Here is a 14,611-nt window from a genome sequence, read left to right as displayed (position 1 = left end):
TTCCACATAGACAACACTCACATACAAACTACGCCACTATGCAGGAGATGTTTTTTCAAATTGAGGCAGTGCTGCTGAGCTAACAGCATGTTTCCTGCCAGAAGGGACACCACAGACAATGCCTTCTTGTAATCCTCAACGAGGAAAACACCCACTGAGGTATGACAACAGCCAAGCGCAGATGTGCTTTCACAAGTCACACAGAAATAGCTGCTATGTGGCTCCCCGGGTTTTTTTTTTCAGAGCTCACTCTCATGCCTCTGATTAATCCAACCTAAAGAATACTAAAGAGACCCATGTAGTTTTGACAAACCACTCACCTTTCACAGTGATCTCGAGCATGCATGCACATCAGCTCCTTTCTGCAGAAGAAACTCTGCTATATCTTCATGATGTTCAGAGATAGCAAGAATAAGCGGAGTGTTTCCCTCCTGAAAGGGCAGATAAATACATTTAAAAATAAAAGTAAAAAAAAAACCAACCCTACAAGGGAAAGACTAATACAACTTTTTGAAAGAACTTCTCCAACAAACACAAAAATTTACCTTATTCCGAGCATCAATATTGGCATTATGCTCAAGTAACAGCCCCGCTACGGTTGTATTAGGAGATCGGACAGCAACGTGAAGGGCAGTGTTGCCGTCAGCATCCGCCAGATGGGGGTTGGCACCATGCTCTAGCAGAACAGCTACACATTCTTCTTGCTGGCACTGTACTGCCTGGGAACAACACGCAAAAAAGGAAGAACTTCCAGCACCCTGTTACAATTGCCCCAGCTTCCCAATGCTGGAAAATAAGAGCACCTTCAAAGCTGAGCTAACATATGCCTATTCCACGCTGATTACCAGATGCATGCTTCTATGCAGAGCTGTGTAAAGAATCCTACCAGCCACCTCTCATTTAATGCACAGTTGACAAGCCCCACTTGAAAGAGCATAACATATTTCACATACCTTCATCAGTGGCGATCTGTTATCACTGTCAGTAAGATTTAGTTTACACTTGTTTTCTACGAGATATGTAACAACATTCACATGGCCATTCGCAGAAGCAAGATGCAGAGGTGTCCTAAAAATTAAACATATTAAATTAGCACAAACAGACAACTAGAGAAATAATTTCAGGCTCTGATAAATTGGTATGACCACAAGTTTCACTTTGCACAAAGCGAGCTTAAGAAATGATATCTCATTCCGTTACCAGTAACAGCAGTTGCGCACCAAACACCTGAGACTGGCCAGCAAAACCCCTCTGCAGCATCTGCTTAGTAAGGTGCCATTTCCTTCACTCTAGAACTTAATCTGCACAGATTCCTGTGCCCAGGTGTTGGTCACTGCCTCCAGCAGGACTACACCTGTGGTGCAGCAAAAAAGACCAAAGTTTGGGAATCTGAGAACTATGGCAAGCAACCCTCTAAGTTCTATAATTATTCATGTGCCAGAAGTATCCGAGATGTAGATGGGCTTTATATAAAGCGTATTAGCGTTTCCCTGCACTTCAAGAATTTCTGCTTTTTCTCTAGCTTGCTTACTACTGCAACAAAACCAAGTACTCACTTGCACCAAAGTGCCCCCCATAACATGCAGCAAACCAGACAGAACACTGTAATCCTGAGTACAGGAAAGTAATACCTGATCCTTCAGATACGTATAACTACAATAGTCATAATAAGCCTACTACAGAGGAAGTCTTCTCCAGGGAGGGAATACTGTGTTTCCATAATACATGACCAGCATAAGAAAATGAAACTCTTTTCTTCAAGTTAAAGCCTTGCCAGAGGGAAAAAAACCCAACCAACAACAACAACAACAAAAACCAAAACACTCCTTTAAACCACAGAACATCTTAGGTCTGATGTCAATTAACCAGCCTACTTATACTGAAAGAAATTGCCCAGAAAGTCCTTGCATGTGTTTCCCCCTAAATCAGAGGCACAAATCAGCACAAGCTTCACTCTGTACAAAAGCAAAGCACCTCCTGCTCTGTAGGACGCCTGTCCCAACAGAGCAGAAGACAAGCTAGAAAACAGCTGGGACCTTCCTCCCTTGAAGGTGATGCAGTAACAATCCCACAGTTCCTCAAGAACTGAGGGGAACACCAGCACTGGTTCTGAACCACATCGCTGCAGGTAGGTCCTTCTCTGTATTTAGGAAAGCTCAACTAGCCTTGCAATTGTTTGGGTACCTTGCTGAGACAGGAGCACAACAGCTCCCTGGCTAAGGGGGAATGGAAAGGGAGAGGTACACAAATGCAGTGGCAGGTGATGCAGAAACACAGTAATCTGTAACACAGATACTTGTTACAGGGCAGCTGACATCCTCCTCCACTGCATCAAAGATGAGGATGAGAGAAATACAGAAAACTTCAAAGAATTTGTAATGTCTTGCTACAGACAGGGAACAGACTGGAGCATTGACAGAGGAGTAGCTCAAGAGCAACTACCACCACTTTTTGAGAAATTCCCATGGAAACATGCAGGATTCTTCATCTCTGAAGAAATGACTGACTGAGATTATCTGAAAGCTAACCAGGACCGGTTATGAAGGAGTCCACAATCATCTGAAAGCTGCTACTACCAACCACTAGGAAGCATGACAGACGTGAAGTAGTCACTATCAGCTCTGCAAACAGAAAAGCCTTCAGAAAACTTGTGGACTTGTTGCTGTCCTCCTCAACCAAGCCTCTCAGTCTGTCAACAGGAGACGGCTCTGCTTGGAGCAAGGCCTGCTGTGCTCCACAGAAGATCCACTTCAGGGAACAGGCTGGCAGAGAACATCAGTGTTCAGGGTTGCCTGTCCCTGCAAGAGGCCTCCAGTAACACCGAAGTTCTTCTGCCACCCAGCCCTGGGGACACTGCCCAGATTCTGTTCCTGCTCCTGCTGCTGCTACACTGCTACGCTGATCTACAGAGTAGAAGAGAACTGCTGATGCTGAGCAGCCACGAAACAACCCCACTGGGAAACAGCAGGTAGGCAGTACGCACTTTGAACGGCGCTTGAGCCGACAACCCAGCAGCTACAAGCCAAGCAATGAAAGCGCTGGAGTTCAGTCTGACAGGCAGCTGACAGGGTCAATCTCCCTTAGCGATGAGCTCTGACCCAGGATCCATGACTAGCTGGCATTGTGCCCGCAGTGCTTCCAACTCTGTGCTGACTTTTGCCCGTCTCTGTCAGTGAGGCTGAAGGTTTGGCTAGACCACCTCTGAAAGCTGCCTGCTCCTAACTGATGCTGTATCAGGCACACTTTCGGGAGGTCTTATGGGCTACAGGACCCACTTTATGGAAGGAACCTGTTGGTGTGATCCTTGCCATGCTCCTGGTGCAGGATTTTGCTTTTGGAAATCCTGAGGAGCAAACCCGAGATATTCATACAACCAATGCACACATTATGCCGTTACTTTGCATTATTTCCTACTCTTCACCTCTATTTCCAATGATACCAAGTCTTCCAACGCGAAACCCTGAAACGCAACTGCATCTGGTGGTCACTCACAACACACATCACACCCACAAGCACTAAGAGGGCACAGGTGGCCTTGCAACCCTCATGGCTGGTACAGAGTGCAGTGCTGCAGCAAGTAGGCAGGCTCTGTCCACCGAATTGCTCTCAGCCTCGCTTTTCAGCACTGGGCATTATCATGGCAAAACCACCACAGTGCTCATCATAGTATGCTGCCTTTTCTTTCTTCCCTCCCTCTCCCCCCCCGCCCCCAGCTTGTTTTTTTACAGTTTGTGACTGTATTTGTCCTGTTATAACACTGCTAATTGCCTGGCACACAGAAGGAAACCCTTCAGAGGAAAAAAAGCTTTCTAGACAAGATGAACTTGAAATGCAAAAACTAGTGAAATTTCATACCAGGGTCTGCTAAGAGCTCGTGACTGACTGCTGACTGAATCAGTAAGCAGTAAGAAGAAAAAGAGAGAAACTTTCCGAACTATTTCCATAAATGCCATCGGGCACCTTGACTCTGGCAGCTGAATTATGCACAAAAGTGCACTCAAGCCACCTTAAATGGCACCCCCCACCTCCAGCTGCATAAACAAATACTGGCTGGCAACACTCAGGCACACAGCCCACGTGCTGACTGACTGCACTCTTCATCGCCTTCCTACAAATCTAGACAGTTTCAGGTGTTTTCAGGGCAATAAGCTAGCTGGCTGGCAAAAGTCCAGTCTTCAGAAAAGACAGTGCAGGATGCTGAAGTACTCTGATTAAACCAGCATCTCCTCTGAATGTCATGGATGTTTTGACTCAGTCTTTTCAGAAAAGGCATTAACAGCTCAACACATCCAAGACCCAAAAACTTCAGCTGATTCCCTTATGCTTGCGGTGGATCATGAGGAGCTATGCTGCAGCCCGGGGCTTCTCCCTAAGATATAACTGCCAAGTACTTGCTGTGCTTGACTCAAAAGCGCACATCATAACACCTGCCAGAAGCAGCAGCTTCCTCTGCATGGCACTGCCCAGATCTTCCAAACCAAGGCACTAATTAGCTGTACCAAGGCCACAGAGCAAACAGCAAAGTAACTGCCACCTAAAATCAGACTGATGTTGCTTTTGGCTGCAACATCACAGTCACAAAAGGCACATCAGGCAACCGTCCACACAGCACCAATACACAGCACATTTACCCTTTCCTAAACACAGCGCTTACCCCTCTTTTACTCCCAGCTGAGGCAGTGCAGCTTGCTCAGCTCAACTACTAACCCCGCACGCCGAGGCCTCCGAGGTGCATGCACTCTGCCTTCCAAGCCTGCCTGGAGAATGGCCCTGAGGCTCCTTCTGCAACCCGCCCTGGCCAGGCTGCTGCCGGCCCCCTGCCGCTCCTGCGCCCCCAGGCAAGGCAGCACCCCCGGGAACGAGGGCACGGAGGGGGCCAGGGAAAGACGGGGGATGCTCGGCCGACTCCAAGGGCTCCTGGCAGCACAGGCCTGGCTCCCCGCCCAGGCTGAGGCTCCCCGCAGCGATGCTGCCGTTCGCTCCCAGCGCCCTTGAGCTGCCGGCGGCTGCAGCTGCACCTGCGGGTCCCGGCGCTGCCCGCAACCCCCCCGCACCCCGCCCCAGCACCGCCCGGCGCTGCTGCCCCCCGCCGCTTACCGCTCCGCCGCGTCCCGCTCGTCGATGCCGCATTTCTTCAGTCTCTGCCGCACCTGACCCAGGTCGCCACGGGCGGCCGCACGGTGCAGCTTGCCCAGCTCCTGCAGCCGGAGCTCGTAGGCACCGGTGGGGAAGGGCTTGGCGGAGCTGCCGGCCGCTCCTTCTTCTTCCTCCCGAACCCGAAAAACCTCTTCATCCCGCGGCACGGTCCCGCCTCAGGGAAGAGATGGCGGGAGGCACGCGGCGGGCTGCGGCAGGCCCCGGGCAGGGCCGGGGGATCGGGGGTCCCGGGGCTGGGCATCGGGGGATCGGAGGGCCCCCGGGGCAGGGGGACGGGGGGTCGGGGCCCTGGGCAGCGGTCCGGTACGGCTGTCTACGGAGCGAACCAGCAGAGGGGCGGGAAGCCGAGCGCACGGGCAGCTCCGCAGCGCGGCAACGGCGGACAGCGCCTCCCTCAGCGCGGGCTCTGCTGGCGGGGGCGGGGTCTGCTCCGGCGCGAGTCGCAGCGCGAGTGACGTCACTTCCTGCCCCGCGGTGGCCGGCGGCTCCTGCGCGGTGCCCGGCCGCGGCGCTGCCGAGCGGGGCCGGGGGCAGCGAGAGGCGCGGCGGGTGGCGGCGGCGCTGCGCCCCCCGCAGAGCACTCGGGCCGCTGCCGGGAAGCCCGGGGGGTGCCGGCGTACCGGGCAGCAGCAGCTCCCCGCTGGCCCCGGTCACGCGGGGCGGCTCGGGCGAGTTGGTTTTAAAAGAAAATGGCTCAAACTGGGAAAGCGCTTGTCGTTCAGGGCAAGGAAATCTCGTCAGGGAGTTACGGCCAATGCAGCTCTCCGACGCAATTCGCCTCCTAGCTTGTTGAGCAGTCCTGCTTGTGTGCCATCGTTAGCCCTGGGCAAATGGATGCCAAAGGATCAAACAGCAAGGGTTAATATAGCGGGAGGGGGGCTGGGGGGGGCTGTAGGCACCATCTAGTTACCTGCCTTGCCATGACAGGGTCAGAAAGTTATTTTCCAGTAAACGTGGCTGAGCTGGCACTGCCACAAAAGAACACAAGCGGCCACTGAGTGTATGGAAACGTGGTCCAGAAATCAAAAGACAGGTCGTGCCTTTGGTATAGATAAGTTGGGAACCATCCTCCGTGTTGTACTGCTGCGGTGATGGCACAAAGTAGTTCAGCGTGGTGAAACCTTACTATAAGTACCATATGGTTTTGGGGTGATGTCACAGTCCAGTATACCCTAGATGGTGTGACTCATGGAACACCTTGCCAGCACACTACTTCCTATTAGAAACTGCCTCTTGCCAATGAGTTTGTGAAACATGGGAGAGATGGCAAAGAAAACCCAAATCAGAGAGAGGGACACACTTCACTGTGATTAGCGCTGAAAATACTGATTACAACAGGACAGGAATCTAGTATCACCTTTTAGGGAGGAGATTCAGCCCTTTGAAATACCTTCCTTTCCTTCATCGCTAATAATGGTACAGCTCCTAGAACCTTCATTTTCCTTTCTGGAATGAGCCTTCACAGCTTTATCAAGCCTGTTCGCTCTGGCAGTGTTCTCGCCGACCAAAGTGGCTGATGTACAGTCACTTTCCTTAGCTGATCCTCAGTGTATTAGCAGCATTCCGTTATTGCAGACGTGATCTCTAGAAGGAAGAACTATAATAACAATAATAATAATAATTATTAGTATTATTATTTTTAAAAAAGACCGAAAAAAGACTTTTGCTGAAAACACATCCAAGTAAATTCAGGTTGCAAAACCTGAATTCTATGAGTTTTGGGAAATGGCTATGAGCAGCAGCCATTTCAAGAGTACCTCTGTAATCAGTCTGACCATTTAATGGGGGAATGGAGAGCAAAATGCATTTTTTAATTTAGTGTATTTGTTTTCTTCCAGACATTAGAAGAAAGGCAGGATTTTATTTACAAGGTGGCAATACAGAGTAAACACAATTCATCTCTGCTCTTTCCAGGAGGAAGTATTTCTTCTCCAGTCCTTTTTCAAGTGCACGCATGCTCAGCCACAAAAACTTGGGTTTTTTACAGGTCACTCCCCAGCCAAGACCGGGAGACTCTACAGTTCCTGTACAATATTAAATGTTTCAGAATGGTATTACCCTCCCCCCCGTGATTACCCAGTTTTAGTTGGCAGGGACTTGGTAGCTGGCTGGGCTGAAATTCAGTTTCAGGCTTTGAAGATAAGAGGGTGCTGATGGGTCCTGTGGATATAGTATTATGGGCACAACGGGCCCTATTTGTTTATTATTAGCCAGAAAGGATGCAAAACTAAAAACTAGAATCTATCACCCAGAGCAACCTCAAAAGCACTTCTGGGAACTCTGCTTCTGGGTCTCCAAGACCAGGAAAGATGGACTGAGTCAGCTACTAGTAAGCAATAAGTTACTGCATTTTTTCTGCATCACCTCACACTGCATTGTGCCCTGGGAAGCAAAGACACCATTCCGAAAAGCAAACCCCCACCTGCCTCCTGCTCAACTCGTGCCTAAGACAGGCTTCAGGGGGTGACCTTGGGCAAGGCCAACTTCATAGAGTTGTTCCGAGTGATGGTGGCGTTACTCCCCTCTCTTCCGAGAGGGAGTAACTGGGAACTCTTCCCAACAGAGCCACTCCAGAACTTACACAAAGATACCCGTCTAGCTTTTATTTGCTTCCTCCATGACCCCCAAACGTAAGGTACTCGCAGCCTGAATGGCAGGGATAACAGAAAACAATGAGTATGTAAGAACCTGACCAGAAGGTGCATGTGGTTCTCCTGGGTATTGGCTCGGTGCCCGGAGAATTTTCTGGGCTCACCTGTTCCAACAGTTCAGCCTTTTCCTTGTCAAGATGAGCAACGTGCTCTTCAAGGTGGGATCTTGACTTCAAGTGCTCCTCCCACGTGCTGTGCAAGTCCTTGGATGTCAGAGCCAGCATGTTCTGCTTCTGCATCTGTGAAAGCAACAGTGGCAGAAGAAAAAGTAAGGTGGCCGGAAAAGACAAGAGTGCAGGAGAATGCAGTAACTTACACAGAAACAGGCCTAAGCTCTCCTCTCCCCATCCAAGACCTATGGCCAAGGTTGATGTGGAGTGTGAAACACACCTTAGGAATCATAACCAAGAACAGCAGCTGGAGCTGGTGGGAAGAAGGAATACTCTAGAAGTGACAGGATGAGGTTACAACTTTGGAGAACAAGATGACGTGTCCACGCACACACAGAATCACCCTACAGCTTTCCTGCCAAGCTCCTCTGGTTCCCTCTATACTTCAGTTTTCATAAGAACACTGCAAAACGTGGTGCAAAAGTACAACATTCGCTCCTACTTTCAACAGCTACAGTCAGATTTCTTCATATAGTTACAGACATTAAGTACCTTAGTTTTCAACTTTTTTTCCAACTCCTTTTGCAAGTGCAGCTTGTCTCTCTCCAGGTCACTGTGGTAGCGCGTAGTAACTTCAAGTGAAGCTTCTGGCATAGATTGCTTTTTAAGTGCATCAGCAAGCTCCTGCTGCAGTTGTCCAACCATGCCCTAACAAAACAGTTAAATGAGCATGAAGAAAGTTCTAAGAACATGAAATACGCCTTTAACTTATTTTATTATACAATTAGACCTGTCTTTAGATTGAACCCAAAGGTATGAAATTTTGCCTGCCACCAGCAGGCATCTGCGCAGATGATGAACCTCTCGTCATCTTTCTCAGCTGAGCACCTTCAACTATCAGCAGCTGTTCATCAGGATTTCTGTTTCCTAACACATAAAAAAGGCTCAAGTATTGTTCTTCCTTGAACAATACACAAGCACACACTGCAATCAGGTATTTTTTTCTAACAAAACCCAAAGAAATCTGTTATGATCTAAGAGCCATAGTTTGATATTACTCTGGTGACTGAAGGCAGGACTTTGTATTAGATTGTTCTTTGTTCTGTTTCTTCACTATACAAATACAATTAAATGAATACAAATATCTGAAAGCTCTTTTGAGATACACTTTAAGAGTATGTTGAATCACATCCTCTTGTAGTCTTCTTACTGAGCTCGTTTTAGAATAACAACTGCCTTTATACTGATAGATTAGGTTTACAAAATTCTGGATAGCTCATATATATATATATATATATATATACACACACACACACAATCTTCAAAAGGAGCCTGTTATTTTGGTAGTAAGAATACAAAGCAAGTCACAGATTAAAATGATTGACAGTACTGCTGGAGTGTGGCTACATATCATAAAAGAGAAGGGAAAGCTTAAGGTCACTGTCTGACATGAACTTTGAGGAACAGGCAGGCCTCTCAGAATCCTCAAAACACATACAGAAATCAACAGCTGGACATTACTAATACTCTTCAATCTGGATAGCAACTAAAAGAGAAACTGTAGAAGAATGGCTGCAGAAGCGTGGCCTTAGAATCTCTGAAGTTCTGCACAATCCAGGCCTGGTATTAGAAGAGGCCTGTAATCAGAATTGTACTGAAGTTGCTGTGCTGAAGTTAACAAGAAAGGTAGCCTTGAGCTATTCTCGAATCCTGAGACCAAATAATTATGTTGTGCCAACAGGCCGTGGCTGTAACAAGCTACAGCTGCTGGGAAAGCAGGTGCAGGGCCAAGAAAGATAGGGAGCAGCATGGGAAAATAGGGAGTAACAAACTACAAGGCTGAAGCACAGCAGCACAATTAGCTACATGGATAGAATGCTTATTTTAGTCATGATAATTAGGGGTGTGAGAACCGCGCGTGTTTAAAGACTACTAACCAGTTATATTTCTGGTTTACGAATGTGCATGTGTATCGGTTCTATATAAGTAGTGTTAGAAACTAATAAAGTTGAGCAAGATGCATAACTCATATTGAGCGTCTTCTTGACTCCAGCGAACCCTTCTTCCAACAATTGGCGCCCGAATGATGGGAAAGCTGAAAATTGCTGGAAAAACTCTGCCTTTGCATCGCGACGGTGGGCTTTGCAAAATGGAGAGTCGCTGTGAAGAGTTCGAGCAGGAAGACGTCCGTAAGGAGTAAAGGCGTCTGAATCCAGCATTGATGTCGTGCACGGACCTGCACCGGTAAGACTGTTTTTCCCTCGATAATGGAAAGGGAAGCGGCACTCACGCTATTAACTGATATTCTTGCTAAGCGAGAGGCTAGCGTGAGCACTAAGAAGCTCCATGAGCTCTGTAGGTGGGCGGCTGAAAACGGACACTTAAAAGACCCGCAACTGCTGTTTAGTGTGACTGAGTGGCGAGCAGTCGGGGATTCCCTTTGCGATGTGATCCTTAGCGGCAGCAAGTCAGCCAAGGACTTAGGGACTGCCTGCCGGGATGTCATAAACCATTTACGATCCCTGGTTGCAGAGAAAAAAATGGCTATGGCTGCCTCAGACCTCCTCGGGCGGGAAACCGAGTCGCAGTCTACCCGATTATTTGGTCTAGGCGCTCCGTCTGCAAAAGGCATAATTGTGCCCATTAAAAAATCTGCGACAGAGCTGTTACACCCGACACCATCTCCGGAGGGTTCTGCCGCAACGGGTGCTCCGCGCAGCCCTGAAAGCTACTGAGAGCCGCCCCCCCTGTTAGATAAGGACGAGGGTACTACGGCGGGTCCGAGTGCGCCTCTGAATGAGAACGCAGAGTCTGATAAAGAAAATGAACCCACCCCAGCTGCACCTGCCCCGATCCCCCGTCCCTGAACCAAACCCTCCGACCGGCCCCTAAACCGCTTGCAGCAGCAATGGAACGAATGCCATCTGCCTACTGCCGGTCGTGATGTTCAGATCCTGACCCAGGAAGGTGTTATCCTCCACCCTGCCGCTCCCCAAAGTCGTTGGTCTGGGGTTGTAAGAGACGCTGTATTGGAGGGAGAGTGGGAAGCTGCTTCTGCTGTTGCTTGTCCGGTGCGGACTACTGCTTTACCTGCTGGTTCAGCAGCCGCTGTGTGGAAACCTTTTGATTGGAAATTTATGCAGCAGCTGCGACAAGCCGTTACACGATATGGATTACAATCTGAACCAGTCAAACACTTGTTGACTTACTTGTTTGACTCTGAAATCATGACACCCAGTGACTGTACTTCGCTAGCCAGATTGCTTCTTACACCAGCACAGCTCCCCGCGCCCCGCCAGCGTGCCGTGCCGTGCCGTGCCCCGCGGCTCCCCCCGGTCGCCCGCCCACCCACCGCCACGGATCCCTCCAGCTGCTGGCGAAAAGCGGAGTCCAGAGTTCGGTGTGGAGCTGCAGATCGCACCCCCGCCGGCGGTAAGACCGCGCAGAGTAAATCGCGGCAGGGCTCCACGCTAAATTCCTCTCTGTGAGAGGAGGGGGGGGCACCACGGAAGGCCGCGATGAGTAAATCGCGGCAGGGCTTCCCCGCGCTGATACCCTTCCTGTGAAAGGGGAGGGCTCTGAGAAGACCGCGATGGAATTAGACGCGGCAATTAAACTGTTAACTGGCATCCTCCTTGGGAGAGGGGAGGGCGTTAAAGAGACAGAAGTGGAGACCTTAGTTCGCTGGTCACAAAAAAGAATAAGATCCCCGAGCCCGCGTTATTGTTTAGTATTGCGGAATGGAGAGAAGTGGGAAATTGCCTCTGGGGTGGCGGCCGATAGCTGGAAATTATGAAAGTGAAAAAAAAAAAAAAAAAAAAAAAAGTAGCGGTGGCAGCCATAGAAGTGTTGGGGAGAGATGTGTAGAAAAGCCGGTGGAGCAGAAGGGTGATTCACCTAAGCCTTCTCTCTTGGCTACACTTTTCGGAGTTGGGCGTACTCGTCCTATGAAGGGTATGTCCGCCCCTGCGTGTTCAACGGTGCCGGAGCTTTTAGATAAGACAGCGCACAGACCGGGAGTTCCTCCTCGGGAGCCTGCGGTAACTGAGCCGAACCCGGAAGAGGCTGCCGAGCCCCCCCAGGAGGGCGGGGCAGCGAGTCCTGCTGCACCAATCGGAGCTGTGGGTGGAGCAAGGCCGTTCCAGGAGGGCGGGGCAGCGCGTCCTGCTGCACCAATCGGAGCTGTGGGTGGAGCAAGGCCGAAAGGGCGGGTGGCGGCAGCGCGTAGGTCACGTCAGGGCGGGCAGCAGCGCCGTGCGGTGACGTACCTGCCTCGTCCTGGAACGTCATCGGACGGGTCTGAGGAGGAAGGCGGGGAGAAGCCTTGTGATAACAGTACAGAGAAATCCCTACAGGAGGCAATAGATAAATTAAGAAACTTGGTAAAGCGAGTTAAAATGAACCTGCCTACTACTTCAATACCTGTAATTCCTCCAGTTAGCCCAACTACCCCACCGATGCTGAACTCAAGAAAAGATCCAATTCTACAGTGTTGGTCTGGTGTTACTCGTGGTGCTGTTTTGGAGGGAGAATGGCAGGTGACCAGCTCATTAGCTTGTCCACTACTGATTAATAATTTTGATGCACATAACTGGGACATGATTTATGGAAGATTAATGATCAGATTTTAGTGATGGGAGTGTTGCAACCTGCTCTTCCACCTTTTATGATGATCCCTCAGATTTTGCAAATTGTTGTGATAGACTTGAAAGACTGTTCTGTCTTTTTCACGATTCCCTTACACCCTGATGACACTCACTAATGATGATTTGCAACCATTCTGATCCTGGTTGCATGGCACCAAAGCCAACAGTCCTCGAACTGGTTCACCAGAACAGCGGGCTGCCCTGAAAGTTGTATCTCGCAAGATTCAGACTGGCTGGTGTGGTCACCGAATGGTGAATCATCCGTTATCTTTTTTGGTTTGTAATGTTGCCACTTCACCTTTTGCCCTTATTTTGCAATGGCAAAAGAAAAAGAGGGAAAATACGTCGATCAGTTTAGAGTGGTTGTTTTTGCCATTGCAACGCAGACATCGTATTTTAAGTCGCCCTGAAGCAGTAGCGGCCTTGGTGAGAAAAGGAAGAGACAGGATTGTTGAAATTGATGGGACTGAACCAGCAGATATCAGTATTCCAGTCTGTGGTGATGATTATGAGTGGCTCCTGAGACATTCAGCAGCCATACAGGAAGCCTTGATGGGTTATACAGGTGTTGTACACAACAACCGGCCAAAAGGACCTCTCTGGAAGATGTTAGAACATTATCAGTGGATTGCGAGACCGTTACGCTCAAAAAGACCAGCTGAAGGGCCAATGGTGTTTACAGATGCAGGACAAAAGATGAAGAAGGCTGTGTGTGTTTGGCAATCTGATTATCAGTGGCAGAAACAAGTGATCACCGGTGAACCACGGTACAACCTTCAAACCTTAGAACTGAAAGCAGTTGTTGAAAGGGCAAACCATACCCTGAAGGATTATCTTCAGAGACAGAAAGTATCGCAAGACATAGACGTAACTAAACAGTTGACTAAGGTGTTGTTTACCTTAAACTATCCCTTACGGAGGATAGAGAGGGACCACCTGTTGTTATACATCACCAAACAGCACGAGGGAACCAAACAACTACAGTTCCTGGTTTGAATGTTCTGTATAAAAATATGGGTTCAGGTGTATGGGAAGGACCTAATCCGGTGTTATTTATTGGTAGAGGTTATTTTTGTATCTCCACAGGTAAAGGACCTATATGGGTCCCTAGCAAGTTTGTGCGACCTGTATGTCAAGATCAGAAGACAGAAGACTCAGAGCAAGCAGACGGAATATACTGTCTATGTTGTAAGGGATGTAACCCGTGGGTATTGTGCCGATGTATGCTATGTGGGGTAAAACGGTTCTGTAAGCCAAAGCTTAAATGTAAATGGTGTAAAGAGTGTATGTGTTTGATTAGTAACTGGGCATGAAACAAGAGAAAGCATACAACTAGTGTAATACCGTGCTGATTGGAGACAGTACACATCATCAGAATCTGTGAAAGCACAGATTTGTGGGGTGGAATGAAAAAAAAAAAAAAAAAGGTGGAAATTGTAGGACTAAACATGTTTAAGGGGTGGACTTGGTTTACGGTCTTGATGACTTTTTTACCCATTGGCCAAAGTATTTTTAACATCTTGCCTAGAACAAACATATGGGTGACGTGGGCGAATATTACAGGGGTAACAGACTTTTGTTTAAGTTTGCAGCAAGCAGACAACCCCTTTAGAACTTGTTTAATTGGTATTCCCCTGCAAGAGAATGAAACAAATTTTGATGGTTTTTTTTAAATGTTAAAACAGTGGATCTGACTTCCAGTCAGAATGGTACATGTATGAGTCTCAATGGGCAATTTGTTTGGCCTTCTATGTGTAATGCAGCGTGGCAGAAAACGGTTATTGAGAATTTGAATCGACCATATCATTTGCCATTTCAGGAGTTAGACCTGTTAGGTAGCATTGTGCCCGTTAAATACATTAACGTGACCACAACGGGAATGCCAGAATGCGAGGACACGGTACCACCACTTCAACCTGTAAATGGCACTGGAGTAATTTAGTTTGGTGAACCGTGGCGATTGTGGCTAGCACATCAAGGTGAATGGGAGTTTGATACAAGGTTTCAAAATGTAACCGGTTCACCTAATTGGGGTGAACTGAAAGCT

General features: G+C 48.7%; 1 long non-coding RNA gene and 1 pseudogene across 1 annotated transcript; both read right to left on the bottom strand.

Annotated features, from left to right (window-relative positions):
- LOC130142681 (ankyrin repeat domain-containing protein 26-like) overlaps nt 1-5,568 on the bottom strand; it is a 52,901-nt pseudogene extending 47,333 nt beyond the window's left edge.
- An 876-nt stretch (nt 5,569-6,444) lies between these two features.
- On the bottom strand, nt 6,445-14,385 carry LOC130142836 (uncharacterized). The gene is made up of 4 exons (XR_008819538.1): nt 11,816-14,385; nt 8,471-8,626; nt 7,913-8,047; nt 6,445-6,754 (listed from the first exon to the last, which is right to left on the bottom strand). It is a non-coding gene; the product is annotated as an uncharacterized LOC130142836 (long non-coding RNA).
- Nucleotides 14,386-14,611: the final 226 nt, after the last annotated feature.

This window comes from Falco biarmicus, chromosome Z (genome assembly GCF_023638135.1).
Source record: "Falco biarmicus isolate bFalBia1 chromosome Z, bFalBia1.pri, whole genome shotgun sequence".
In the NCBI taxonomy this organism is placed as follows: domain Eukaryota; kingdom Metazoa; phylum Chordata; class Aves; order Falconiformes; family Falconidae; genus Falco; species Falco biarmicus.
The sequence above is the reverse complement of the archived record's forward strand: the minus strand, read 5'-3'. Positions and strand labels throughout refer to the sequence as shown.